Below are 13,473 nucleotides of genomic sequence, written 5' to 3'. Positions count from 1 at the left end.
CGAGCTTGAAAATTTTCAATTTCAGGAGGCAAAGTGCTGTTGGCAACGCGATCAATGTCGATTTTCGTTATCAGCTTTCGATATGTGAGTTCATCGTTCTTTACGTGCGAAAAATTCTATCCTCTAAACGAGAAGACAGCATATGACAGAGCCAAACAGAACCAAAACAATCGTTATTGTTATTAGCAGTTAGTCTACGTAATTTGTTTCACCCACCAAGCGAGTGAACTCACAAGCGAAGAATATCGATCAAATCGATAAATTTAAAAGCAAAGACAGGCGATGTTATAAATATTATTTTATTTTAATTTAGCTTGGAATTTACGATTATTCGTGTTATCTTCTTGCACTAAATAAATCTATGTAAGTAATTTATTTCTCATGAAGATGGGTATTAATCTTTTATCTGGATAATAAAATTAAGAAAATCAAAAGTGAAGTTGATTAGTTTGTTTTCTGAAGATTCAAATACGATAACCAGTACTTTGAATATTTTACGTATGTACTTTTGCGAATTATGTCTATTCTGTATATTTTTCCACCTCTGAGCTTCTTAGAAATGCATGAATACCTGCAGACTCGTTGTTAATAACGCGAAAAACATTTGCTAAATGCTCGACAACAATTTTTACAAAAGTTGAAAGATTTTTAAAGACAGTTAAAAGTAAGGAACAGGTATTTTCTTTTAGCCGAAGCGGCTTAGTTCAAAGGATAATGACATTCTTCAAAGTATTATAATGGTATAGAAAGGCGTAGTGAAAGCGTTTTATGTGACGCAATAATTTAACCTGTCATGAGTTATAGCGTGGCTAATAGGTTTTGTTGTGCATAGAAAAGCGGAATCCATTTTACGGCAAAATGTGGGAGATAAAAAAGGAAATTAGAAGAATTATCCCTCTATTTTGGAGGGATTTATTTTTTTTCTTTTGAGATGAGAACTTGATATGAAATTTTAATATAAATACTTTTTCAATATTTTCTTGTTCCATTATTCACGATTTATCTCGCATGAAATTGTAAATGATTTATAATATTAAAAAAGTTTTTAATAATATACTTTCTCTAAAGCTTGTTTTACTTTCTCAAATTACAAATGTTTAATATTTTCCTGTAATTTTATAAGCTTCTGTACAATTAATTAACTACGTTATTTCTTCGAAAAATGAAACAAATCTTCTAAAGAAACTTGTGATTAACCGAAGACAAGTTTTCTTTGAACTGAAAGTAAATTCAAATTACAGTAATTTCTACATAGCTACGCATTCAGAATGTTCTTAGATCAACCATAAAAAATTAAAGGATTTACTGAATCGCCCACAAATAAGATTAAATTACATAATAATCGAAGGTAGATTGCAAACTTTGAAAATGCCAAGTTTCTTACAATCTTTCTCAAAAGTACAATATGTTCAGAAATTTTCAATCTCCAATTAAGAAGCCCATATTTTAAAAAAAGAAGTGGAACTTACAAAATTAAGAAAGAATCGCTTGCTCCTAACGTATCTGTCCATTAAGAAACTAATAATTTATGAAAAATATCTTTTTTATTCTTCTAAGCCCGCTTCTTTTCCCGTTCTTGTTAATTTTACTTTTCATCATTCTCCTGTGAAAAAGATTATCAATGATATTTATGGATAATCTGAGATCTGTGATGTAATCAGATTTCATTCTTGCCATGGACAAGGGAATAATAGACAACTTCTCTTTGTATAAAAAATTAATCTCTCTGTCTCAGGTTAAAATAAACTTTATAGCGGAGAACAGAATATCTTAAGTTTACCAAGTACTAAAGAAACATTATACTTAAAGCAGTTTATACTACAAAATCTTCTTTAATTTAATACTAATGTAACTGGATACCCGTTATTCTGTTAAAACAAAAAGAAAGCAGTAAAATAGAGTACATAATTCAATTCCTCACAATATATAGATACACTAATCAAAGTAATCAAAGGATCATTTTTCACATGACTCTGATTTTTGTACCCATTCTTTATATTCGTAGATTTTTTATGACTATCTTAGCAATCTTTCAGGATTCTTTTTAGCCTGTGAGAAAAATTGTTTTTAATTAGTTATTAATAATAGAAACGCATATCTTCGGGTGATCTTTTGAATATACACGCAGTTTACCGAAAATAAATTAAATTAAAAAATTAAAGATTGTCTTCATTAGAGTATCATACGAATAACATAAACAATTTTTCAAACTTATATATTTACCTTCATTCCTGATAATAGTAGATTCATTCGATAATATCGATTCTTTAACAGTTTTGAATATTATGTCTCAATGTATCTCCTTCAAAATTGATCAAAAAGCTACTACAATAAATTGGCGAAGTTATAAAACAACTTAGCAAAAAGCACCATTTGTCACAATCCATGTCCCACGAATATTCTATTTCATCGAGTCCATGCAGTTTCCAAGTAGATAATGAAAAACAATAAAAATATTACGAAAAGAACAACGGACCATGAAAGATAGAAAATTCGCATACTGGGACATTCTAGAATTTTTGATTTAACTGTATACCATATTTTAACTTTTTTCGACGAGCACCTCCACCTCGTCCATCATCGTACTCGCGAATTGGGGCGCATGGGTTTCAAATCCATGGCAAGTTGAACGCAAGACAGACAACGAAGAGTGGAAAATCAAGGCAATATTTTCGCTGTCATAGTACGGGACGATAGTATGAAAAGAGCGGTGTTTTATGGTTGGTAGGATGGCCCTCTCGTGGCCGGGAACACGGAAAATAGAGGGAAAACGTGTTGAACGCGTTGCACAAATCAACCTCTCGGGCGCGTCGATGGTTCAACCTCTCTGGCTATTCACGCGAACTGAAACTAAACAACCGTGAAGTAATTTAACCCAACTGATTCGTTTGACGTGATAAAGTCCAATTAATTCCCGACAATTGCCGTAAGCACGAGTCGCGATATCGTCGTAATACCGGATCGAAACGCGTTCGAGTGCTCGGATACTCGGATTAGTTGAGAACGAGAGACGTAGAAAAACGAAAAGGCAAAGATGAAAGAAAGCCATTGCGGCGTTCCCATTAGTCCTGTACGTGTACTTCCGGTACAAGATGCACGCTACCTGTTGAGAACGCGACACGTACACTGGATTATGACGAACGTGATTTCTCAGTTGTGTTAAGGATTACATTTTGTTCTGTGTTACCGGAGGTTTGCAATTTGTTTATTCGGAGAGAGGTTAAATGGGATTTGAGCGAAGATTCCTTTCTATTTTCGTTTAAGTATGATTGTTTCTTCGAATATAGAAAATTCTTGAATAACGAGACTAATTAATTTTGTGTTATTTAAAATTGTATTATATGTTCATCGTTCTCAGAATATTTGTCTGCTGTTAATAATGTAGCATTTTATTTGATGGATTATTATTTGGGTAGTAATTGAGTTAGTTAGAAGCCACGAAGGAATTATAAAATGGAGAAAGGGAGGGTGCATGGATATATGAAGTTGTTAGGACATACGAAACGGAAGATGCTTGTCTGAGTTAATTGTTGTATTGAAATAAGAATAACGATATAAAAGAGCATAAATCGATACAAGAACTGCTTAAAATGTTTTAAATTATATAATAATTTACGATCATATCGTATTATCATTCTTATTGTACTGATGCTACTATAGGTAAGGCAAGATAGAGTTTGACTCAGTTAACTCCAAAGTTTGCACGTAAAAATCAAACTTGCTGTATATTGTATTAGCCTTTAATATAACAGCGGAAGAATGAGAAAACTTGTGTACTTTAAATTCACGAATGAGACGGCTTGTGTACTTTAAACTCAACAGGAAGAAATATAAACGAGGAAGTTACTTGGATGAAGTAAGAATTTCAGACTTAAATGAAAAAAAAAATATGCGTAAAACGTTAGATCGTAGGCAGCAATGAAAGGAAAAAGGAAAACAATCTACGTTAAGCATCGCCTAGCAATCATTTCACGAAACATTAAGAACCACCAATATAGACCATCCATAGACATCACATCCTTGGCAAAAGCTTTTACATCGTCCGCGTTTCGGATGTCGTTTCCCCTCTTTGTGAGTGTACGTAACACATATAGATAGGATGTATGCGTCGTGAAAACGTTGCCACTCCACTTTCCTTGACTACTTGCAGCTTCATCTTCACCTTTCGATTCTCACGGTTCTCGCCAGCTAGATTACAAGGTACCCTTTCCGTTTGTCACTGTTGCAAACGCAACGGCTGCTGCTCCACTCGTAATACACGTGAGAGAGCTCGCCAAGAGCTCGCGAAGATTCAAGCGGAAATTCTATCGTATATCCGGCATCGAGAAGAAGGAAGGACAGAGTAGAGCGATTTCTGGCAAATATTTTGCGTCGATAAGTGGAAGCGGGGCTGCATCCGATGCAACTGACGTTCGAACATTTGCCGTCTTCGGTCACCGCCCCCGAGTATCGATGATAAATCCCCGTTTTGGAATGCGACTTTCCGACCTCCGTGCTGCGAGTATTTCGTCGAGGCAAGACCGATCAAATTACTAACCCGACATCATATATCTACACGTCTCCATTCTTGTGAAAGATCACTGAAGATTTATAAGTGCGAATGGTCTTGACATTCCGCAGGAAAAATTCGTGCATTTTGAAAGCTTTAGATTGACGATTATTGTATCAGTTGATTTATGATGCAGTTTAATGGATTGTTAAATTAAACGAATGGCTTTGATATTCGTTTTTAAGCAATTTTTCATGTTTGTGGGTGTAAGTTATGGAGGATAGTTTAGATACGTCTTGTTTGATTTTTCAATTTTCGTTCCATCTAGTTTGTGGATTCAACGTCGAAAAGTATCGTCTACGTTTTTTAACAACCAGTACACCACTTAGAAGCTGGCGAAACGTTTTCACGATCTAATTACTCGGATGTTATTACCCTCATCGTTAGGGTAACTCGGTCCGGAGGGCATTCGTTCGTCGATTTCCTAATCGCGGTATAGCCGGGCGTAAATTTAATAAACGCAATGCAATTTTGAATTCCAGCCACAAAGACGAAAGAGAAGTCATAGGATAGAGATAACTATATGCAAATTCAGACGTGGTATTGCAATTGTATTCAAGGATGCAACGCACTCCGTTTTCCTTAAGAGCCTCTACTATCCTCCTTTGACTCGATCTAATAATTGTTTCATCCGCCAGTGGCCCTTGCCATCGACCTAAAGGCTCAAAAGCCTGTATCTCAAGATACTATTTCCCACCACCGGCAAATTCTATCCAGTTCGAAACAGTTAGCGTTATCACGGTATTAATATCAGCGGTCTGACTGTGTGAAGCGGGCAAATTCTACGAGACAGAGGAAACACGCAATTCAGGATTCTATTCTTGTCCGTTTCTCCTTCAATCGTTAAGATGTCCTTTACGTATTCGCTCGATCGGTTGCATGTTTGCTACGGTCAAGATGATACAATGGTTTCTCGATACTTTGTCTGACGGATTCTCTCTTTGTACCAAGGTATTCGTCTGTGAAGAAACATTCCATCTCGGTCGAGATGGCGAAATGTAGAGGTATTAGAAGAGATTTGCGAATTTAATCGTTTCTGTTGCATCTCAAGATCTTAACCCATTGCGTGGCTCACAAGGCTTAAATAGAAATCTCGATAGCGTGCATATTTGCTTCTCGCCGTTTCGTTGTGCAGTTTATTTGTTTTCCTTTGATTAATCATATAATTTCTTCCGAAATAATGAAAGGAATAAATTCAAGTAAATCTTTTATCAGAAAAGATTGGAGAAAATTGAACCGAGAAAAGGACATTATGTTATGCTTTAATAATTTCCTTTCATTTCTGGATATTCTGAAATCGAAGTCAATTTCACAAATTGTAAAATACTTCTAAATCAATTATTCCTTCTTTAAGTTCTTAGTTTCTGTAAGTTTTCTGCCAAATCGTATTATATTGATACATAAGAAGTTGAACGTAAAACTTATTAAGCACAAATTTCATTCTGAGTTTCGAAGGGTTTCAAGATTTCCAGATTTCGAGTGCTCCATCCCTAATTATAACAAATATTCTACTTTTACATCCAATGATGCATCTTGGGCACCATTAAATTTCCCACACAAACACATGAAAATTCGCAGTCTAATCATTGACTTCTTTCTAAAACAACTCCATAAGGGAGCTAGACGTCCCATTGCTCAGATCTAATAATCCCCTTTCATATTGTTCCTTTTTTACACTGTTCTATATAATTTGGCTGGGTCCTCGAGCCTCGAGGATCATCTATTAGAGCGTGCTTTCTACTAAATGGTCGGGCCTATTAAGAATCCGTAATTACCTGAAGATCTCGAGGCAGCTAGACGCACGATTTCCGACGCGTGTCTGCTGTCGGCTCTAATGCAGGGTTATTCGAAGTAAGGAGGTTAACCTCGGAGAATGCAGGGCGAATCCCGCGTCTCGAAGTCAATAGCCGAAGTAGAGGAGCAAGAGAGGCGGCTCGATAAGAGCCTCAGAGAACTTGTGTGCACGAGCTGCCCTGTGATTGCCCATGCAAACAAACCGCCGTATTAATTATTCGTAATGCCGATGGTTACGACAGCCCAAGCATTCGAAGAATTCCTCTGAGACCTTGAAACTATGCGCACCCGTCGTTCCTTTGGATTACCTTTTTTAATATAAATTGGGTAGTATAGAAAATTTTCTTGCGGTTAGATGTGGAATAATTGTATTTTCTAAGCAAATTATTCGCACGATTATTTATTAATTTACAATATCAGTGATTTGATAAGCGACTTGTATAAGCTAATATAACCTAATTGTAAGTTATGGCTTTATGTTTCACAATTTTACAATTTACCAGATTGTAATATGATAAAAGATATTAACTCGAGGAAGATCATTTCTCAAAACTCGCGCGTAAAATATAAGAGAGATCGAAATAAATGGTAGAAGGAAATAATACGGGCGTTGGAACAAGTTTCAGGAATCTAGGGTAAGCACCAAATTTAAGAGGGAGAAAAACTGCAGTATTAGAGAAAAATGACCAGAATCTGACCCGGCACTCGGTGATAAAATACCATTTAGACTTATCTTCCTTTTCTTGAACCCCAATTCCGTTTAGTTCATCCCTTTATGATTTCCATTCAAAGAATTCCCTCCCCATATCTCGTGTTTATATTTTTATATGAGAAATTATATGCAAAATCAATGCAAATAATCGACTGCGGAATAAATGATTTTTGTCCCGTTTAATGAAGCGAAGAAATTCCAACTTATTTCAAAATTCAACAACCTAATTCTACGATCTTATCCTCGATTATCTCCCTCGCCATTAACGGTCTCCTTACAATCGTCAGCAAAATCGTCGTGACACAGCAAATACGGAAGACAAAAAGTCCAGCCCATTTCGAAACTTAACAAACAAATTCTAAGATCCTATCAACCTCTAAATTCAAACCATTTCCTTATAGTCAGCACATGAATCCAACTATGCTTTTTCCACCAATATCTCTCTTCCCATCATTACCTTGCATTAAATAACCTTCCATTAAAATCTTGGCATTCCACCAACACACTAACGCATAATCAAATCCCGTCCTGTTATCGTTTATTTCTCCAATTATAATTTACTCGAACTTCTATTAACATTCACGACTCAACTCTCACGTCCGTTCACTCGTTCGTTTCTATCGTATTGCTCATTGAATATGTAGCTGGCACTCCTGCTTGCACGCCATGTTCCATCGTAATATTACGTATTAGCTGGAACGTCGCGGCTGAGAATCGTAGAACTGGCCCCCGACGCTATTCGCCGCGATGAAACCTCGCCTTAAGCTTTTCGCGGTTCCACGACTTTTACGAGCGACTTTCTCGAACAATGCAACCATACAGCAAAGTATATACGAGTACACGCGATACTTGGCACTCGATCCGCCGGTCGATAAAGTTACGATCGTGAAAACCGCATTACAGCTCCGGTATATTCGTTTAAGCTGGAAGCGAAATGGCGGAACGGTATGCAACCATTTGGCAGACTTGGCTGGCTCTTGCGAGATCAAACCGGTAATCTGATGGGGCAGTCGCAACGGAACGTACGAACGTTTTGTGGACGAGTATGAATGTCAGTGATCGTTGGAAAACTGTCGTACGACGCGCGATCCTGCACGTCGATGCCCGGATTCGCTACATAATTCCAGCAGAAAAACGCGATTGCACTGTGACTTTCTGGTGTTCGGATAGACACGGCTACTTCGTGTTCTTTTTTCTAGAGTTTTAAAGTAGATTTGAGCACATTGAAGGATTTGATTAGCTTTATTTTTCAGTAGATGAAGTTTTTATGGATATTACATATTGCGATTGTTTTTCTTTGAAACTCATTAAATTGAATATTACGGTTTGTCATAATAAAAGATATGAGAAAATGATATAAAGTTGAGGGAACTGGTGTATAAGAGTTGAGAACGGTTTGATTAGCTTTAGTTTTCAGCGGATAAAGTTTCTATGGAACTTGCGTAATTGCGAATTGGAATTGTGTTTTCTTTGAAACTGATGGAAGTGAGTATTGAGATTTATTTTAATAGAGATAAGAAGTAGAAATGATATAGAGTCAAGGGAATTGCTGTAAAAGAGTTTGAAATGGTTTACCTTTACTCTTCAATAAATAAAGTTCCTACGGATATTACGCAAAAATTTCAATAATTCTGTTCTGTACTTATAGTTAATATGATATAATTTATTTTCAGAAAATGATATGACGCATTAAAAAGTAGAAGATTGTTATATGCTGGAAATGAGGAATTCGAGTGACGAGTATACTCATAACAGACTCAGTTTTAATATAGAATATAAAAATGGAATATACTGAATTTATTAAAATGAATATAAGTACAAAATATTTAATTTAATTTAAACCAGTGCTATAAACTCACGTTCGGAAAAATGTGGCCTACTTTTGTTCTCGATATTTCCATTAAAATAACAACATTAAAAAAAAAGTGAAATTGAAGAATTAATTATTTAACGAACGATCGATAATAATGAACTATTCTTATGTACTATTGTAATATCTCTATATCTGTGTCAATTAATTTGCATTTTGCGTAAATATTGCTTTCTTTATTCGATCAATCTCTCCTGTGTCATTTAATGTTCAAAGGAAAAAGCGTTCGCGATTTCTGCTTTAAAAACGTACAATACTATGAAAATGCAAACGATGCTTTGTTGAAACGAGTTGTGGCAAGAAACGAAGCTCGATCTCACTATTACGCGTCGAAATGCTGCAAACAAAAGAAGAGAGTCGAAAGACTTGTTCGTGTTGAAACGGGAAAGAGTTTTTTTCTTTCTCGATGACATAAATAAAACATTTCGAACAAAAATGTCGAACGACTCGACACAAGGCTCTGTATAATTTACGATATACTAAGATAAAAACGAGATGCAATAACGTAGAAAAAAGTCACATAGAAATTAATAGAAAACGTAGAAATTTCGAATTTGAAATATTTGAATATAAAAAATATGGTATCACATTATTAGTTAAATATAAACTATAATACAGTTTTATTATACATATAAAATATAATAATCCTTCTACTCGATTTTTATCAATACTTTCAATTAAATAAACTTTATCTTATTAGGAAATAATTCTTTAATCTTTTCCATTTATCGTGTTTTAAATTCCTCCAAATTTGCCATTTCGCTGTAAAGTATAACGTAATCTTCATTGGATTAAACAACGGAAATTAAATGACGATTCTATTAGAGTCGAATCTATTCCGGGTTAAGTGAACCAGAACTTGCTAACGAAATAGATACACAATTTAACTCTGACTTTAAATCTACTCGTAAGCTAAATGAAACATCGCTAACAATCGATAGTAATAATCACTAATGATTTTCATATTCCAATACAAACTTCTAAATCTCCATTACGAAACGATTAACGTTTCTTAACTTGAAATGATTACGATAGATAAAGCCATAAATATAGATAAAAGTATGAATAAGAAGAATGAATGGATTTTCTTTATTGAAAAATAATTATATTATAGCGAAAGTAATGTACGACATATACATACTGCCAATAATTGATTATTAACATTTTCTGATATTACTCATATCCCCGAAAATATCCTCTTGTCACGTTTCATATATCTTGTATATTTCAATATTATTTTACTATCAGAAAGTTTCTCAGTAAAAAAGGAAAAAAAATGTTCGGTGATGAAATCTCGCTAAATCGCTGAGCGGTGGAAAACAAGAAACTCAAGTGGGAACGATTATTTTAACGAGACGAAAAAGAAATTCTCTCGATGCTAATCTGGCGAACTCCGACAAATTTCAAGGGTTCCAACTTCAATTAGGTTTAACAGCGTAAAAATACGCGGGTCGGCGGAGGTTAGGGTCGCCCCCTTCCTCACTGCCGCTTCCACAGGAAGTAATTTCGACTCTTTAATGAAATTTTAAAATTTCCCGCCGACTTCGGGAAATGTGCAAACTGTATATTCGCTTTCATCTACCAACGTTGTTTAATTTTCACAAATTCCAACCGGGTAGCGGAAAGAGCATGTTAATATTAACCGCTTACGTTTCCCTCGTAGCAAAATCGAAACTTTCAATTAATGTTAATTCGTTTGATGCAAGTGAAAGAATATACATAATCGCGAATGAACATCTCTGTTCTCCTCTCTTGCAAAAACTTTAGAGAATATTCAATTAAAAAAATCGAAATGTAACAGAAGACAAATTTTAGCGTTCAAGTGTTTCATCTATAATTATTTTTGATCAGTTTGAGATTTGATCAATTGAAAAATGTTGAGATTTAATTATTTCGAAAAAGTAAAATAAAACGAGCTATGTGTAACATGCCGTTTTGAGAGCCAGTATGTTCAACAGGTTATCAGATGTTGTTTTTAAGAATCTTGAATGAAAAGACTCTCCTGTATTGTAGACACTTTACTTACATACTTTGTAGAATGTAGTTTAAACTACATTAGACATTAAATGAGTCAAATAGAAATAGAGTTTAATCGATACAGCTCATCTTCATTTATACTCGTTGATCATACACAGTTCAAATGGATACTTGCTATAAATTGTTCCAAAGTTAATAAACTAATTTATCTTTAAGAACGTTTCATCGCTAACAAGTATTATAACCCCAAAAAAAGAAAAAAAAAGGAACAAGTGGAATGAGGAAAAATAGAAACGAATACCGCTTGATCAGTAAAAAGGGGCGCGCTTTCAATAATCGATTCCATGCTTCCGGCAATATTAACCTGTTATAAGGATATATGTATATACGTATTCTAGAGCGTATTCAACGTTCCCTTGTACCTTGATTTCCTTTGAAATTTAGCATTACAATTGTATATTTGTGGTATGTCGATACGGATTCAATTAGCTGGCTGATGAAGTAATTAGCAAAGTTTAAAATCGTCGTGAAAGGAACTCTTAATGCGAGTGTATTTACTCGCTGGTAACGAATCGCACGGAACTAACGCGTTCGACGGGCGAATTTACATCGTTACCCAGCTGCGCCACCGGTGGAAGTTAATCTTCCGCTTTTAGATGATAATTGGCGTACTCGCGAGCGAGAAGCCAAGTTTACGATTACTTTATCGGCTGTTCGACGTGCTCGTGTCATCGGTATTTCCTCTGGATGCGACGAATTTATGTCATCGCCTCGTCTACGGCAATTTCTAAAGTAATCAAAAGCCGACGTACCAAACCTAATATATTATTTGCAGTAGACTTGTAAGCGTCTTATCTCGGATGCATCGAAAATATAACTTTCTCAATCAGCGGTTCATATTCATGGTAAAATTCCGTTTTAGTTAAGTAGATATCTGTGTAATGCATTTACGTTAGGCTAGTAGAGACTTAAAAAAGTGAAATATGTTTCTGATTGGGAGATTCTTTCCATAAATCTTCGGTGAATTGTTCATTAATTAACAAATTTTTGGAAACTTCGTTTATTAATATCTACTATTTTTATATAGGATATTTCGTGTATCGAATTTTATGCAGAAATCGTAGATGTTAACGAATAAGTCATTTCTTTCAAGAATAACTTCTGTAGATTCAAGTTTAACCCATTCAAGGACACGTCTTTTATAATTCTTCCTCGTAGTTTATCGGACACTTTTAGCTTGCAGGATAAACGTTGTAATGAAAAAAGATGAAATTATTATCCCTTTATATTAAAAAAGATCCAAATTATTCTATGTTTTAAAAGTTCGTTTACAATCCTGTTGTAACATACTATATTATATGACGTTTAATATTAGGCCCATATATATATATATATATATATATATATATATATATATATATATATATATATATATAATATATATATATAATATATATAATAATATAATATTAATATATTAATATAATAATTAATATAATATTTATATATATATATATATATATATATATATATATATATGTATGTATACGTTTTACTTTAATTCAAGCATAATTTCGTAAATAAATATTTTTAAGCGTATGAAATGAATACATAGAATTCAATATCCATATGTGTATAGATATTATATTACTGTATTGTTCCCTCTAATTGCAAGAACTAATTTATCCGCTTTATATCATGACATAAAAAGATGTTTAACATCGTTAACATGCTTATTAGTTCTTGTTATTCGTGTTTCTTTCTACTTCTTTTTTTATTTCAAATACATCAACGATGTTACCTCGACGTTTCCATTTCCGGCGAGACGTCATTGACCAGCAGCATAAAGATAATGCATCGATTCCATACCAGCGTGTGTTTGGCCGCACGTGTACGGCCATAAAACAATTCCTACGCATTTTTATTGGCGAAACACAGTCCCGGTCACGAGAATGCCTCTATCGGGAAAACTATAACTCGTATCTTTGCGGTTGGCGCGAGGTACAGTCGGCTAAGAGGGTTAGGCGAATCGAATGGAACGCCTCGCGAAGGGGAAAATGCCTCGGCCGTCCCTCGGAGGAATGAGGCAGAGAGGGAGAGAGAAAGAGAGAGAAACGAAGGAAGGATAAAAGGAAACAGAGACAGATAAAAGTGTCGGTAGAGAATGAAGAGGAAGAGGAGCAAGAGGGACGAACCACTTAACAAACTGCTGAACTCACACCCCGCGGGATTTTATTTCTACTTAAATGGAGTTGCCGAGATACGCATTGGATACGGATTCTTACCGGATCTCTCTGGCTCCGAATTTATTTGTACCGTTTGTTAAATTCTCTCTACCTCTACGTTTCGATTCTCTCATACCTTCTACGTTCCTTCTTTGCTTTCCCTCCCTTTTCTACAAGTCTTATAAACTTTCTTTCGATCGCTGATGAAACTTACCAGTGGCGTTCAAGGTTACGGTGCGCCAGGTAAAAGTATTGCACACTCGGTTCTTTTCTTTTTCTCTGGGTATTTGTTTCTAGTCTCTCGTATCTTTTTATAAACAAAATCGAAATCTCAATAAGTCGAGCC

General features: G+C 34.9%; 2 protein-coding genes across 5 annotated transcripts in view; one reads left to right on the top strand and one right to left on the bottom strand.

Moving 5' to 3' along the window:
* Positions 1-13,473, top strand: part of LOC132906121 (transmembrane protease serine 9-like) — a 400,143-nt gene that overhangs the window by 203,706 nt on the left and 182,964 nt on the right. The window lies entirely within an intron of this gene.
* Positions 1-13,473, bottom strand: part of LOC132906424 (lachesin-like) — a 168,086-nt gene that overhangs the window by 72,952 nt on the left and 81,661 nt on the right. The gene's annotated exons all lie outside the window — the stretch shown is intronic.

The sequence above is a fragment of the Bombus pascuorum genome, chromosome 4 (assembly GCF_905332965.1).
Source record: "Bombus pascuorum chromosome 4, iyBomPasc1.1, whole genome shotgun sequence".
NCBI lineage: Eukaryota > Metazoa > Arthropoda > Insecta > Hymenoptera > Apidae > Bombus > Bombus pascuorum.
This window is presented reverse-complemented; position numbering and strand designations above follow the sequence as displayed.